Consider the following 16,445-nt stretch of genomic DNA (forward strand, 5'->3'; position numbering starts at 1 on the left):
GCCGCACATACACCACCTCTGATATTTAAGGATTGTTCCCTTTTATTTTGAACCCCTGCCTGCCAAAGGTGCACACCAGCATTCCTTTTTACAAACAGTAGTTTATTTTCTCCTGGACCCGTCTGTGTGCCACAGGTGTCTCCCACTCTCCTCTTAGATGGACCTTAAAAAAATGTTACATCTGTATGTCATTATCCTGATTGAAAATAAAATATTGTGTTATTGTGGTGTGGCTTGACTTTGGAATGGATACCCTAACCACACTAAATTATATTGTCTGTTTTATAAATAATTTAAAGTAAACTGCAAAAATGGCATGTTTCACTAAACGTTTTTCTTGCATCTTTGCTTTTAGGTGCACAAGAGACATCACCCATACAGTACTGCCCGAAAGAGGGCCGGCAGAAAGTGACATGACCACTCCAATCTCTTCCCCTTGTGCAGCTAGGTGCCACTGCCAACTGACAGACCTTGAAGATGGCCCCAAAGAAAGGTGCTGCCAAGAAAGTGGCCAGCGAGGTGGAGAAGAAGAAGACGCAGATTTCCACCACTGGCATGCCGCTGCAATCAGTTTTTAGGAAACACATTCCTGCTGCACTGTCCTCCGCTCAGAAACCTGGGAGCAGCACTCCTGCATCAGCTGCACCACCCCAACCTAAACCTAAAGCCATGTATCTTAGAGAGGCAATCACTGCAATCATGGCAAAAAGCAGTGAATATGAACTGGACTTATCTCAACCGCGAACTAGTATCCAACCAACATGATGATGACTTTGAGGCCCACTCTTTTCTATGGAGTGGAGAGAAGTATGTTGATTTGGGGAATGCTGAGTGTGAGTGCTGGCTCAAATATGAAACCCCTCTTATGCGGTTGTAGTCAGAGGAGCTGTTGCTTGTAACTGGAGACAGACTTGTGACGTCACATCAACATCACATGATGTACGAACTTTGATAGGTGTTATGATGACAGGTGTGAGATTGTTCAGCCCGGTACATGCATTTACTTATCCGTGATTTGTTCTATATTGCTCTCACTTCTCAGTTAATCAATCGCACATGAGTCATAAGATGAATGACTGTAGAAGCCTATGCTCTTGCTCTGCCTCTGAGTCTTGGTGCAGTCATCATGAAGATTACCCTCTGTCTTACGCGATCATACAATTGCTTTTCTGTTTTACAATCTGCAGTTCTTCTCTCGTCCTGCATGAAAGGCTAAAGCTACATAACACTCCTGCTTACCTTACCGGACGGGTTCAGCCAGGTACCCAAAATGGACATCCAAAAATAATGCAGATGCACCTCCCAATTTGGCATTTAAAGTATCATTATTCTTTTAACAATCATAATTTTTAGAACTGTATTTCTTCACTCCTCCATAATGTTTTTTTCAAACCTAGATGAAAAAACATTTAGGTATAACTTGAGTCTCTGGGGCTGAAGGACTGTTTTCAATGCAGTTAACTGAACTGTGTAATTCCTTCATTTCTTTGCACAACAGATTGATGATGATATACTGCTCATTGCCCTGATGAATAAGTGTCACATTTGTCTTTGTCACACCTTTGCCCAACTCCACTTTCTCATCCATTCATCAAACCCCTAATCCTCTTCCCTTGGGTTGTGTTATTTTTTGAGGTGTGACTTGGTGTACAGCACAAATAGATCACATACTTGGTGGAGAGGATGTGGTGAAAGCAACACCAACTCACTGTGGGATCTTCTATTACCTGAGCAATGGCCCACACCAGTCCCACATACCCATGCATACAAGAGACCCATATTTTGATATATAGCATCATTTGTGACTCGTCAACATCATCATTCAGGCTTGGTGTTCCATAAACGCTTAACCTTGCTCACTGACTCATGACTCTCAGTCCACTTCTCCTGACTTGAGGATTTTGTACGTTTAGCTTTATAAATTCTACCTCCCGTTGCTCAGAAGTAGTTACTTTTGCTAGTATTCGTTATTATATCAGGTCCTCTTTGTTGTTTCATGATAGTAGTCTGGTGTCAGTCTTTGTAACGTTATGATATAAATATAACCCACTAACTTTGAGTTTTATTTCAATTTAGTTGCCTTTGACAGATAATCCTTTTGATTAATCCTACATTTGAAGTTCACCTAGGTGGCACTGTGACCTTGCTTGTGATGTCTTCCCTGTTAGTGTGCTAGCCTGCTACCTCTACCATTAAGAAGTTACCTTGAAAACCTTGCAGTGAGGTTTTGGAAGATTGAGAGAGGTAGTAGCCACTACTTCATCATCTAGTCATGTAGCAGAATGTTTGAGTAAAGTGAACCTGTTTAGTTAGTAAATATCTAACTTCTACTGCAGATAAGTAACTTCTTACTTATGAAGGTTGCTATAGGAAATATAGGCATTGGCAGTATACCCCTCTAATTGTCAATAAATCTACAGAGGGTAGTAGGAAAAGGGTATAACTAATTGGTATAGACTTTGATAAGCAGATTAAAAAACATGCTGCATGAAAAGACAGCAGTACAAAGTAAACGTAGAACACAAAAAAACTATTTCTGTCAGAATGTATAAGAATAAACAAATTTTCCCTTTACTTTTTTCTAGTTTGAAGTTCAAAAACATAAATAACATTAAAAAAAATACTTTCTCCACCTGCAACAGGCCCATCCCTGTCCCCAAATACAACAAAGAGGACTTGATATTATACTAGCAAAAGAAACTACTCCTGAGCAACGGGGAGCTGGTATTTATAAAGCTAAACTTTTAAAATCCTCAAGTCAGGAGAAGTGGACTGAGAGTCAGTCGGCAAGGTTAAGCCCCAACTAATGTCCAAAACATTCTAACAAAAAGTAATCCACCAAGACTCCCAAAGTCCCGGTCCTTTCCTAATTCCCACCCTCTCCACCCATAAAAAAAGCCCATTCCACCAAAGCATAAAATAAAAAAGGGCTTCAGAAGAAGGCATCGCTGATACGTGCCCTGAGATTTCCGATCTCCTACTCAATCATTGTGACCTGCTGGTGAAGCAATACCAATTTGTGCAACATGGGGTCAAAGGCTTTGTCATATGGCCCTTCAGCCTCCTCCATGACCACCAGCCAGACCTATTTTTCCTGTATGGCCTCCATCCTTTGCTGCCATAGCCAGGCTGCTATCTCCTGCCACGTAGGTGGCACTGGTAGAGCAGCAGGAGTAGCTATATCATAAAAGAAAATAAATAAATATGTAGATAAATAAGATTAGTTGTAAACAATATTCTGTGCAACATTTGTTTAAAATTGTATAGTGGCACAGTAGCAATACATTGCTGCCCCTCCTAGAGCCATTGGAATTTGATGTGATTAGGAGTCACAGTGCCATTTTTTACGCACAGGTGCCTCACATAAAAGCACGGACTGGCTGCTATTAAGCCAGAATATAACACCAGATTGAAAAAGCAAAGTGATTTTTTTTCTTTTAAAGGATTTCATACAAAAAACCTAAACAGACACTTTGGCCCTCATTACAACATTGGCGGTAAAAGCTGCTTACCGCCGTGCAGAAGACCGCCAACACACCGCCACGGCCGCGGAATCCCTCCATGGCCATTATGACCCACTGCTCGGAATCCGCAAAAATTCAGACACCCGCACAAGTCCGCCACACCAAAGGTCAGTGATAAACTGGCGAAAACAAATCCTCCACCGTCACGCCAACAGAAATACGCCCACACTATCACGACACACAAATTCACGGGGCGGTCTTTCAACCGCGGTATTCCATTGGCGGTACACACCGCTGCGCTCAAATTACGCACACATTTACAAAACACAGCCACATTGGACAATTCAAAATACACATACCTGATACACATACACACACCACTCCAACACACTCAATACAATATAAAACACACACCCACATCACCCACAAACCCCTATGACCAAAAATCACGAACGAAGGCCAGAGAGAGACACCACAAACAACTAACAAGCATCCACAGGCACACAATACCATCACCCACAGAACTTCCATGCACCTCACACAACACACCACTAAATATCACCCCACCTATCACCACACACACACCACCCCACACATCACCCACACCACCCCATGGCACGGCAAAGACACCCCAGGTTCTCGGAGGAGGAGCTCAGGGTCATGGTGGAGGAAATCGTCCGGGTAGAGCCACAGCTATTCGGATCACAGGTGCAGCACACCTCCATTGTTAGGAAGATGGAGCTATGGCGCAGAATCGTGGACAGGGTAAACGCACTGGGACAGCACCCAAGAAATCAGGATGACATCTGGAAGAGGTTGAATGACCTACAGGGGAAGGTGCGTTCTGTGGTCTCAAGACACCACATCGCGGTTCAGCGGATTGGCTGCGGACCCCCACCTCCTCCCCCACAACTAACAACATGGGAGGAGCAGGTCTTGGTGATTCTGCATCCTGAGGGCCTCGCAGGAGTAGATGGAGGAATGGACTCTGGTAAGTCAAATCTTAACTATTACATCCCCCACCCTACCTGCATGCCATCACATACCCCCACCCTCACCCCCATCACTCCAACCCCTCACAAATGTTCCACTATCACAAACCACCCATCCCAACACCAAGTCCTGCATGCAACAACAAAGCATGGACACCCATCACCAAAGCATGGCCACTGCACCTACCCATCCACCCCCCTAAACCATCATCACACAAGGTCCTACACAGGAATGCAAGCACTGGACACCCACCCATTGCACATCATGGCACACACAGATGTAATAAACATCCTTTTATACCCCTGCAGGACCCCTACCCAACGTCTCCGGACAGGAGGGTCCACACATGTCCACACCACCAACAGAAGAGGCCCACAGTGATGACAGCAGCTCTGTCCAACTGGATCTAGATGACCAGCCCGGCCCATCGGGGACCTCAGGACAGTTGGTTCCCCTGACACAGTCACAGGCCACCACAGAGCTTCCCCCCTCTGGAAACACCAGCACAGCACCCATCCAGCGGGCCTATACCTCTGTCCCCAGGACACGTCAAGCAGCAGTGTCTCCACCACTACAGGGAACCCAGGCTAACCCACCACCCCAACAACAACTGGGACCTGGGGGCAGTGGTAGTGGACACACAGTCCAGGGGACGGAGGCCCAGGAACACAGGGGAACTGGAAGGGCTGCTGTGCGACAGGGGGAGGGCAGGCCAAGGGAACCCACTCTCCACGAGGCCCTCTCCTCCATCATGGGAGCCTACCACCACTCCCAGGAGACAATGGCAACAGTACTGGCCAAGTTTCAGGAGACCCAGCGCCTGCAGGAGGAACAGTATTTGGGTTTCAGGGAGGAACTCAGAACCATAAATTCCACCCTGGGCACCATCGTAGCTGAAGGAAGTACTCAACACCAGGAGGGACACTGTGGCACTACAAGGGGCCCCTGACACTAGCATGGACTGCCCACCACCTCCCCCGGTGCTAGTGGACAGGAGGCACCGCCACAGGACCACCACACCAGCACCTCACCCCCTGCAGAGGGAGAACCACCCCACAAACGGCCCCTGAGATCGAGGACAAAGACAGAGAACGATGCCAAGACCCCCGCCAAGAAATGAGACCACCCTGAATGTCATCCCTATGTCCCACTTTGTCACCCTGTCCATCCTTAAACTGCCCCAGATCCACTTCCTATGCCCATTTGGGCAATGCACCTGTGAGACTAATAGACTGGACTCTGCCATGGACAGTCCTCCACCATCAACCCTCATCATTTTGCAACCCCCTCCAATATTGAGCACTTAAATAAACACCCTTGAAGCACAAAACCATCTGGAGTCAGTCTATGATTTCGGAGTAGTGTATCAGCAATTACTGTGGCAAAATGCTCTTACAATTGTAATCTCAACATACCTATGTCACACAGCTCTAGTCCATGAGGAATCAAAGCAGATGTCACACAGTGGGACCCACATCTGTGAAATCGTAAGGGAAAGTGACAACTCAGTGACCATACACTGAGTGAAAACGACAGACAGTAGAGAGGTAGTAGTGTTAAAGTACATGTAGTAGGCAGGTTTGTATTCTTACCTGTGTCTCACTGGAAATATTGCAGGATCACTGAGTTCCTGTTGTCCATGTCCTCTTCTTCTGCTTCCTTGTCTTCACTGTCCACAGGCTCCACAGCTGCAACAACACAGGCACCTGTCGTCGCAAAGCTAAGTTGTGAAGCATACAGCAAGCCACGATGATCTGGCACACCTTCTTTGGTGAGTAGAATAGGGATCCACCTGTCATATGGAGGCACCTGAACCGGGCCTTCAGGAGGCCGAAGGTCCGCTCTATTATCCGCCGTGTTCGCCCATGGGCCTCATCGTAGCGTTCCTCTGCCCTTGTCCTGGGATTCCTCACTGGGGTCAGTAGCCATGACAGGTTGGGGTAACCAGAGTCACCTGCAAATGGCGAGGGACAACTGTTAGACACACACTAACCTGGAGTGATATCCCCAGACCCAGACAACCATTCCCACTGACTTGCTTCCAGGTGCTCACCTAATAGCCACACCCGGTGCCTCTGGAGTTGACCCATCACATAAGGGATGCTGCTATTCCGCAGGATGTAAGCATCATGCACTGAGCCAGGGAACTTGGCATTCACATGGGAGATGTACTGCTCTGCCAAACACACCATCTGCACATTCATGGAATGATAACTCTTCCGGTTTCTGTACACCTGTTCACTCCTGCGGGGGGGGCCAAAGCCACATGTGTCCCATCAATGGCACCTATGATGTTGGGGATATGTCCCAGGGCATAGAAGTCTCCTTTCACTGTAGGTAAATCCTCCACCTGAGGGAAAACGATGTAGCTCCGCATGTGTTTCAGAAGGCCAGACAACACTCTGGACAACACGTTGGAAAACATAGGCTGGGACATCCCTGACGCTATGGCCACTGTTGTTTGAAATGACCCACTTGCAAGGAAATGGAGCACTGATAGCACCTGCACTTGAGGGGGGATTCCTGTGGGATGGCGGATTGCTGACATCAGGTCAGGCTCCAACTGGGTACACAGTTCCTGGATTGTGGCACGGTGAAGCCTGTAGGTGAAGATCACATGTCTTTCCTCCATTGTCGACAGGTCCACCAGCGGTCTGTACACCGGAGGATTCCGCCATCTCCTCACATGTCCCAGCGGATGGTGCCTATGAAGGACAACAGCGACCACAGAGTCAAACAACTCAGAGGTATGTACCCACAGTCTACACAGAACACCATTCATACACAAAATCTGGCCTGTATTTGTGTTGTGAGACAAGGCCTAGGTTTGTGTGACGCAGTTGGTAACTAGGCCATGTGGGCCCCTGAAATGGCGTCTGCCTGACCTCTAAACTGGGACAATGGGATGTGAGGTAACTGCGCTGGCGTTGTACACCGTCGCGGTAGGCGGTCGAAGACCGCGGCGCAATGCTGCATTGGTTAACATTGGACCCTATGGATCCCAGGAGCCAATGACGATGTATGCCGGCGGTGATGGTACGCACCGCCGCGGACGTGACCGCCGCGGACGTGACCGCCATTTCCTATCTGTTCCATCACTCAATACCTGATCTTCGACAGGAGAGGACCCACACTGCAAGTGCTGCTGTGACCTCGGTCTGGAAGAGACAATGGCTCGTGCGTCTGGGAAAGGGCACCTGCCTTCACTGCAGAGGAGTTGGAGAAGCAGGTCGACGGGGTCCTCCCCCAGTACACACTACTCTACGGTCCTCCAGACCAACAGGTAAGTACACAGGGAGCATGTTGAATGGGCTATGCCTGTGTGGAGAGGGCTGGTTATAAGAAGAAAGGGGGCACAGTTCTGCATGCATGAAGGACTGTGAATGCATGTGCCACATGGCAAGGGTAGGGATGGGGGCCAATCACTTTGACGGTGCAGTTGGTAATGACTTCTCTTCTTACCCTGTACATGTCATGTAGGTCAGCGCCCACCAGAAGAAGGATATTTGGCGTGCCATCACCAAGGACGTCCGGACCCTGGGGGTCCACCACAGACAGAGCACCCACTGCCGGAAAAGATGGGAGGACATTCGCCGCTGGAGCAAGAAGACGGCGGAGGCTCAGCTGGGGATGGCCTCCCAACGTGGGAGGGGTGCCCATCGAACCATGACCCCCCTGATGTTCCGGATCCTGGCGGTGGCCTACCCTGAGTTGGATGGGCGCTTGAGGGCATCACAGCAGACACAAGGGGGTGAGTACACTATCATTCAGCTGACTTTGCGCGCAGTGAAGTTGTCTGGGTGGGGGAGGAGGGCTGTGGGTTTCCCTAGGCCAGGGCGAGTTCCATAGGCTAGGTCCCTCCGTAATGCAGGCCATGTGGCACCCCACCCCACCTCTGTAGAGTGCCAAGTACAGGTATTCATGCCCCTGTGTAATCTATGTGTGCAGATGTCGTCCATAGCCATGTAGGCCATTTCCCAGGAATTGCATCTGTAGAGCCCAACCGCGCGACATAGTGCAGGGGGCTGCTGTGTCTGTATTGTCCGCCAACGGTAGCGGTAAGCCATGCACTCAACTTGTCTTTCTTCTGTCGTCCCCCCCTTTTTGTGGTCTCCCTGTTCTTGTGTGCATTAGCATCATCAGGCGGAGGTACAGTGGCACCGGAGCACGAGGGAGCTGCATCCCACATGGCCATGGAGGGCCACACCACGGACTCACAATACACCAGTGGGACGGAGGGCGAGGGGAGCACCACGGCGGTCACAGGATCTGCAACCAGCAACACAGACTCATCCTCCGATGGGAGCTCCCTTGTGGTGGCGGCAACATCTGTGCCCCCCACTTCTACAGGTACAGCCGCCACCCCCCAACCAGCACCGCCCTCCCAGCAGCCCCTCAGCCTTCGCCCCTTGCCCGCTCACCCAGGAGGGTGGGCATCACCTTCGCCCCAGGCACCTCAGCCCCTGCCCCTGTCACCTCTGCTGCCCTCAGTGAGGAGGCCATTGACCTCCTCAGGTCACTCACTGTTGGGCAGTCTACCATTTTGAATGCCATCCAGGGTGTAGAAAGGGAGTTGCAACACACAAATGCATTCCTGGAGGGCATACATTCTGGTCAGGCTGCCCTTCATCGAACCCTGCAAACTCTGGCCTCAGCACTGATGGCAGCCATTGTCCCTGTGTCTAGCCTCCCCCCTCCAACTTCCTCCACCCAGACCCAATCACCTGTACCTATGCCTATCCCAAGCACACCATCAGACCAGCCTGCACACACCCCACCACACAAGGGAAGCTCAGGCAAACATAAGCACCACACATCCCACAGGCACTCACGCAAGCATCACACACATACAGACACACCAACATCCACTGCCTCCACTGTGTCGCCCTCCTCGTCGTCTCCCTCCTCCCTCCCAGTCTCGTCTACACTCACACCTGCATGCACTACCACTACAGCCACTACGTCCCGCACCAACACACCCACCACCACACCCCGCTCACATGCAGTCACCACACCACTACCATTTCCACGTGTCCTCTCCCAGTGTGTCTGTGACGCCCACTCCGATGATACACAAACGCAGGCACACACCCACCCAACAGCCATCCACCTCACGACAGCCTCCAGCCCATGCACCTGCACCCAAATCCACAAAAGATACACCTCCTACAACCACCACCTCTTCCTCCACTCCCAAACCCCCTCCAGCTGCCCATCCCAGTGTCTCCCAAAAACTTTTCCTGTTCACCCTTAACCTATTCCCCCCCCCACGTCCAACTCATAGGTCCTGTACTAGCACCTCAGCCAAAAAATCTCCGGGACCAGTGGTGCCTGTTGTTGTGCACCGGCCACCAGGCCAGCCAGTGTGGCACGGAGCCACAGCCCAGCCAGTCCCCCCCCTGTGAGCACCAGAAGTTGGACAGTGCCCGGTGGGAGAGGGGGAAGACTCCAGCCAGCAAAGCCGCTCACAGGGGTCCCGGGGGAGTGTCGACTCAGCTGTGACTCCTCCCAAAGTGGGGAAGGGGCAGAAGAAATCTCCAAAGTCTGGGAGGAGCAGCACGGCGGAGAATACCGCCATCATCCCCGCTGCCCAGGAGGCCTCCGCCAGCCCCAGAGTCACTGCTCAGGAGGCCACCGCCAGCCCCATCGTCACTGGCCAGGAGGCCAGCCCCAGAGTCACTGGCCAGGAGGCCACAGCCAGCCCCAGAGTCACTGCCCACGAGGCCACCGCCAGCCCCAGAGTCACTGCCCAGGAGGCCACCGCCAGCCCCATCGTCACTGGCCAGGAGGCCACCACCAGCCTCATCGTCACTGCCCAGGAGGCCACCGCCAGCCCCAGAGTCACTGGCCAGGAGGCCACCGCCAGCCCCAGAGTCACTGGCCAGGAGGCCACCGCCAGCCCCAGAGTCACTGGCCAGGAAGCCACCGCCAGCCTCATAGTCACTGCCCAGGAGGCCACCGCCAGAGTCACTGCCCAGGAGGCCACTGCCAGAGTCACTGCCCGGGAGGCCACCGCCAGCCACAGCCCAGCTGGCCAGAAGGGCCCCGCAAGCCACAGCCCAGCTGACCCATGAAGGACCGCCAGCCACAGCCCTGCTGGGCAATGAAGGACCGCCTTGGCAAGGACCGCTGAACAGGGCAAAGCCCGCTATGGAAAGCACCGCTGAACAGGTCTGACACTGGCAACTCAAGCACCGCTGAACAGGCCAAGGACCGCTGAACAGGGCAAAGACCGCCATGGAAAGCACCGCTGAACAGGTCTGACACTGGCAACTCAAGCACCGCTGAACAGGCCAAGGACTGCTGAACAGGGCAAAGACCGCCATGGAAAGCACCGCTAGCCCATTTGCGGCAGGGGCAGTGACGCAACTGGGACCATCACGGGTGTGTGCTGCACTCTGGGCACCAGTCCCTCTCCAGAACCAGTGGAGAACAGCATCCACTCCGTCTGTCCTTGGCAGGATGAAGCACTCTGGGCACCAGTCCCCCTCCAGAACCAGTGGAGACCTGCATCCACTTGAGAGACTGTGGCTTTGCACTCCCCAGGATTGAACAGTGGGCACTGTATTTGTTAAGTGAGGCACATATGTATCCCATCCATCATCATTCATCACCTCCCTGCCCATTGCATTTAACCACCCATAACCCAAATGCAGCATGGTTTGTTTCGGTATCGCAGATTTGGCTGTGCAATTGAGTCTGCTTCAGTTAATGCAGCATTTACAGAGTTTTCAAAGCACTGCACACCAAAAACAGTGCCCATTCAGTCACCTCCTGCTACTTCATTCCTTTATTCTTTCCTTCTGTCCCAGCCTACCAAAAGACTTGAAAATCCATTGTTGGAGTGTGGCACTTTGTTTTTGCTCAGTCATTTATGTACATACATTTCATGGATTCTATAATGGATTTACGTGTCTTCAAATGTCCCTTTTGAGTTTCGACATACATCAACTACATTGACTGACTAAGCCTAAGGTTAGCATATGATGATCTGTGACAACCTACTATTCTATAGGAAAATCTCTACCTACTCAGCCTAATCCATCTAACTTACCCTGCAGGAGAGTAAGTTAAGTTTCCTTTCTTTACTGCCAAGTGAATGTATTTGTTGAAAATCATATCAGATGGATGGTGACACGAGGGAGTAAAGTGGGACTAAGGTGGTCATTACAACCCTGGCGGACGGTGTTAAAGCGGCGGTAAGACCGCCAACAGGCCGGTGGTAATAAAATTGGAATTATGACCGTGGTGGAAACCGCCAACAAAGACAGCCACTTTAACACTCCGACCGCCACGGCGGTATAAACAAACAGCGTGGCGGTCACCGCCAACAGACAGGCGGAAGACAATGTACCGCCCACAGTATCACAACCTACCAATCCGCCACCTTTTCCGGGGCGGATTCACCGTGGATAAAAACACGGCAGAAACAGCCATTTCAAAGGGAAAATGCTCACCTCTACACACTCCACAAGGAAGGAGGGCACCATGGAGCCGCAACTCCATATTCTGCCAGCGCTAGTCTTCCTGCTCCTCTACGAGGATCATCAACGCCGGCGGCGAAGACCACGGTGAGTACTGCACCTACGACATAGGGGAGGGGAGGCAAAAACACAGGGACACACACAACCAACATCCCAACCCCCACCCGACCCTCACCCACTACAACACACACACCAATGCATATCTATACATTACAGTAACACCCCACAACCCCCCCGGAAGAATGCAAAGACAAAAGGAAATGAGTGGAACCATTGTAATATACCAAAATACAGTAAGCAAATATATACATATATATATATACACACAATAAACAAAATATACACCACGATTAGTAGTGCAGGTATTGCACCATTCATAGTCCATTGACCACTGGGCCCAAAATGCATGGGCGAGGCCCACACAAGATACCAGATCCAAACGGAAAGAACACTGCAGGGGCATCAGATCGAAATACAACAGGCACCTCAGGGGGAAGGGAAGGGGGGGCACCTCAGCCGGATGAGTGCACCACGCCAGATCCACGAGGGGGCTCCATGCCCATTGATGTATCCTGGGAGTGCAAAGCCACAGTCTCTCAAGTCTCCACAGTGGGTGGGTTGCCCACTGTTCAATCCTGGGGAGTGCAAAGCCACAGTCTCTCAAGTCTCTACAGTGGGTGGGTTGCCCACTGTTCAATCCTGGGGAGTGCAAAGCCACAGTCTCACAAGTCTCTACAGTGGGTGGTTTGCCCACTGTTCAATCCTGGGGAGTGCAAAGCCACAGTCTCTCAAGTCTATGCAGTGGGTGGTTTGCCCACTGTTCAATCCTGGGGAGTGCAAAGCCACAGTCTCACAAGTGGATAACAGTCTCCACTGGTTCTGGAGGTGGCATGGTGCCCAGAGTGCTTCATCCTGCTAAGGACAGAGGTAGTGGATTACAGTCTCCACTGGTTCTGGAGGGGGAATGGTGGCCAGAGTGCTTCATCCTGCTACGGACAGAGGTAGTGGATGACAGTCTCCACTGGTTATGGAGGGGGCATGGTGCCCAGAGTGCTTCATCCTGCTAAGGACAGAGGTAGTGGATTACAGTCTCCACTGGTTCTGGAGGGGGAATGGTGGCCAGAGTGCTTCATCCTGCTAAGGACAGAGGTAGTGGATGACAGTCTCCACTGGTTCTGGAGGGGACATGGTGGCCAGAGTGCTTCATCCTGCTAAGGACAGAGGTAGTGGATGACAGTCTCCACTGGTTCTGGAGGGGGCATGGTGCCCAGAGTGCTTCATCCTGCTAAGGACAGAGGTAGTGGATGACTGTCTTCATGCAGTCTCCACTGGCTCTGGAGGGGGCATGGTGCCCAGAGTGCTTCATCCTGCTAAGGACAGAGGTAGTGGATGACAGTCTCCAGTGGTTCTGGAGGGGGCATGGTGCCCAGAGTGCTTCATCCTGCCAAGGATTGGGGTAGTGGATGCTTTTCTCCACTGGTTCTGGAGGGGGCATGGTGCCCAGAGTGCATCATTCACCCCGTGATGGACTCAGTTGCGTCAGTGCCCTTGCCGCTCATGGGCCAGCGATGCTTGAGACAGTGGTGCCCTTTTTAGCGGTGTTTGAGATGGCGGTGCCCTGTTCAGCGGTGTTTGAGAGGGCGGTGCCCTGTTCAGCAGTGCTTGAGTTGGCGGTGCCCTGTTCAGCGGTGTTTGAGATGGCGGTGCCCTGTTCAGCGGTGCTTGAGATGGCGGTGCCCTGTTCAGCGGTGCTTGAGATGGTGGTGCCCTGTTCAGCGGTGCTTGAGACGGCGGAGCCCTGTTCAGCGGTGCTTGAGACAGCGGTGCCCTGTTCAGCGGTGCTTGAGATGGCAGTCTCCATTGCAGGGTCTCAGCTGCTGGCGGTCCTTCATGGCCCAGCGGGGCTTTTGCTGGCGGTCCTTCATGGCCCAGTGGGGCTTGTGCTGGCGGTGGCCTCCTGGGCAGGTGGGCTGGTGCTGGTGGGCCCCTCCTGGGCAGGTGGGCTAGTGCTGGCGGCCCCTCCTGGGCAGCTGGGCTTGTGCTGGCGGTGGCCTCCTGAGCAGCTGGGCTGGTGCTGGCGGTCCCCTCCTGGGCAGGTGGCTAGTGCTGGCGGGCTTGTCCTGGGCAGCTGGGCTTGTGCTGGCGGTGGCCTCCTGGGCAGCTGGGCTGGTGCTGGCGGGCCCCTCCTGGGCAGGTGGGCTAGTGCTGGCGGGCCTGTCCTGGGCAGCTGGGCTTGTGCTGGCAGGCCTGTCCTGGGCAGCTGGGCTTGTGCTGGCGGTCCTGTCCTGGGCAGCTGGGCTTGTGCTGTCTGTCCTGTCCTGGGCAGCTGGGCTTGTGCTGGAGGTGGCCTCCTGGGCAGCGGGATGATGGCGGTTTTCTGCGCCGTGCTGCTCTTCCCAGACTTGCCGGGTTTCTTGTGGCCCTTCCCCACCTTGGAAGGTGTCACAGCTGACTCCACACTCCCACCGGGACCCCTGGGAGCAGCTTTGGTGGCTGGAGTCTTCCCCCTCTCCCGCCGGGCACTGGCCAACTTCTGATGCTTGACAGGTGGGGGACTGTCTGTGCTGTGGCTCCATGCCACACTGGCTGCCCTGGTGGCCGGTGCACTCCAGATTCCGGTGACTACAGGCACCACTGGTCCCGGAGATGTTGTGGCTGAGGTGCTAGTTCGGGACCTAGGAGACGGACGGGGTGGGGGAGGTGTGGGAAAGAGGTCACAGTTGGACATGAAAAGTTTTTGGGACACACTGGGACGGGTAGCTGGAGGGGGTTTGGGAGTGGAGGAAGAGGTGGTGGTTGTAGGAGATGTACGTTTGGTGACTTTGGGTGAAGGTGCATGCGCTGGAGGCTGTCGTGAGGTGGATGGCTGTTGGGTGGGTCTGTGCCTGCATTTGTGTATCTTGGGAGGGGGTGTCACAGACACACTGGGAGAGGACACAGGGGACATGTGAATGGTAGTGGGGGTGGTGACTGCACGTGAGCGGGGTATGGTGGTGGGTGTTTTGGTGTGGGACGTAGTGGCTGTAGAGGTAGTGCATACAGGTGTGAGTGTAGACGAGACTGGGACGGAGGAGGGAGACGAGAAGGAGGGGGACACAGTGGAGGCAGTGGATGTTGGTGTGTCTGCATGTGTGTGATGCTTGTGTGAGTGCCTCTGGGATGTGTGGTGCTTATGTTTGCCTGAGCTTCCCTTGTGTGTGGACGTGTGTGCCTGCTGGTCTGTAGGTGTGCTGGGGATAGGCGAGGTAGAGGGGATTGGGTCTGGGTGGAGGAAGTTGGAGGGGGGAGGCTAGAGACGGGGACAATGGCTGCCATCAGTGCTGAGGCCAGAGGCTGAAAAGCTCGGTGAAGTGCCGCCTGGCCAGAATGAATGCCCTCCAGGAATGCATTTGTTTGTTGCAACTGCCTTTCTACACCCTGGATGGCATTCAAAATGGTAGACTGCCCAACAGTGAGTGACCTGAGGAGGTCAATGGCCTCCTCACTGAGGGCAGCAGGGGTGACTGGGGCAGGGCCTGAGGTGCCTGGGGCAAAGGTGATGCCCACCCTCCCGGGTGAGCGGGCACGGGGCGAAGGCTGAGGGGCTGCTGGGAGGGCGGTGCTGGAAGGGAGGGTGGCGGCTGTACCTGTAGATGGGGGTGGCACAGATGTTGCCGCCACCACAAGGGAGCTCCCATCAGAGGACGAGTCCGTGTCACTGGTCTCAGCTCCTGTCCCCGCCGTGGAGTTCCCCTCGCCCTCCGTCCCACTGGTGAAGTCCGAGTCTGTAGTGTGGCCCTCTATGGCCATGTGGGATGCAGCCACCTGGTGCTCCGGTGCCACTGCTCCTCCGCCTGATGATGCTAATGCACACAAGAACAGGGAGACCACAAAAAGGGGGGGCAACGAGAGAAGAAAGACATGTTGAGTGCATGCATTATCGCTACCGTTGGCGGACACAACAGACACAGAAGCCCCCTACACTACGCCGCGCTCTTGGGCTCCTCTGTTCAATTCCTGGGAAATGGTCTACAAGGCTATGGACGACATCTGCACACATAGATGACACGGGGCATGACTAGGTGTACTTGGCACTCTACAGAGGTGGGGTGGGGTGCCACATGGCCTGCCTTAAGGAGGGGCCTTGCCTACGGAACTCGCCCTGGCCCAGGGAAACCCACAGCCCACCTCCCCCGACCAGACACCGCCACTGCGCGCAATGTCAGCAGAATGAGAGTGTACTCACCCCCTTGTGGCTGCTGTGATGCCCTCAAGCGCTCATCCAACTCCGGGTAGGCCACCGCCAGGATCCTGAACATCAGGGGCGTCATGGTGCGACGGGCACCCCTCCCACGTTGGGAGGCCATCCCCAGCTGAGCCTCTGCCCTCTTCTTGCTCCAGCGGCAAATGTCCTCCCATCTTTTCCGGCAGTGGGTGCTCCGTCTGTGGTAGACCCCCAGGGTCCGGATGTCCTTGGCGATGGCACGCCAAATATCTTTTTATGGTCGGCGCTGACCTACATGAA

Source organism: Pleurodeles waltl, chromosome 9 (assembly GCF_031143425.1).
Source record: "Pleurodeles waltl isolate 20211129_DDA chromosome 9, aPleWal1.hap1.20221129, whole genome shotgun sequence".
Lineage (NCBI taxonomy): Eukaryota > Metazoa > Chordata > Amphibia > Caudata > Salamandridae > Pleurodeles > Pleurodeles waltl.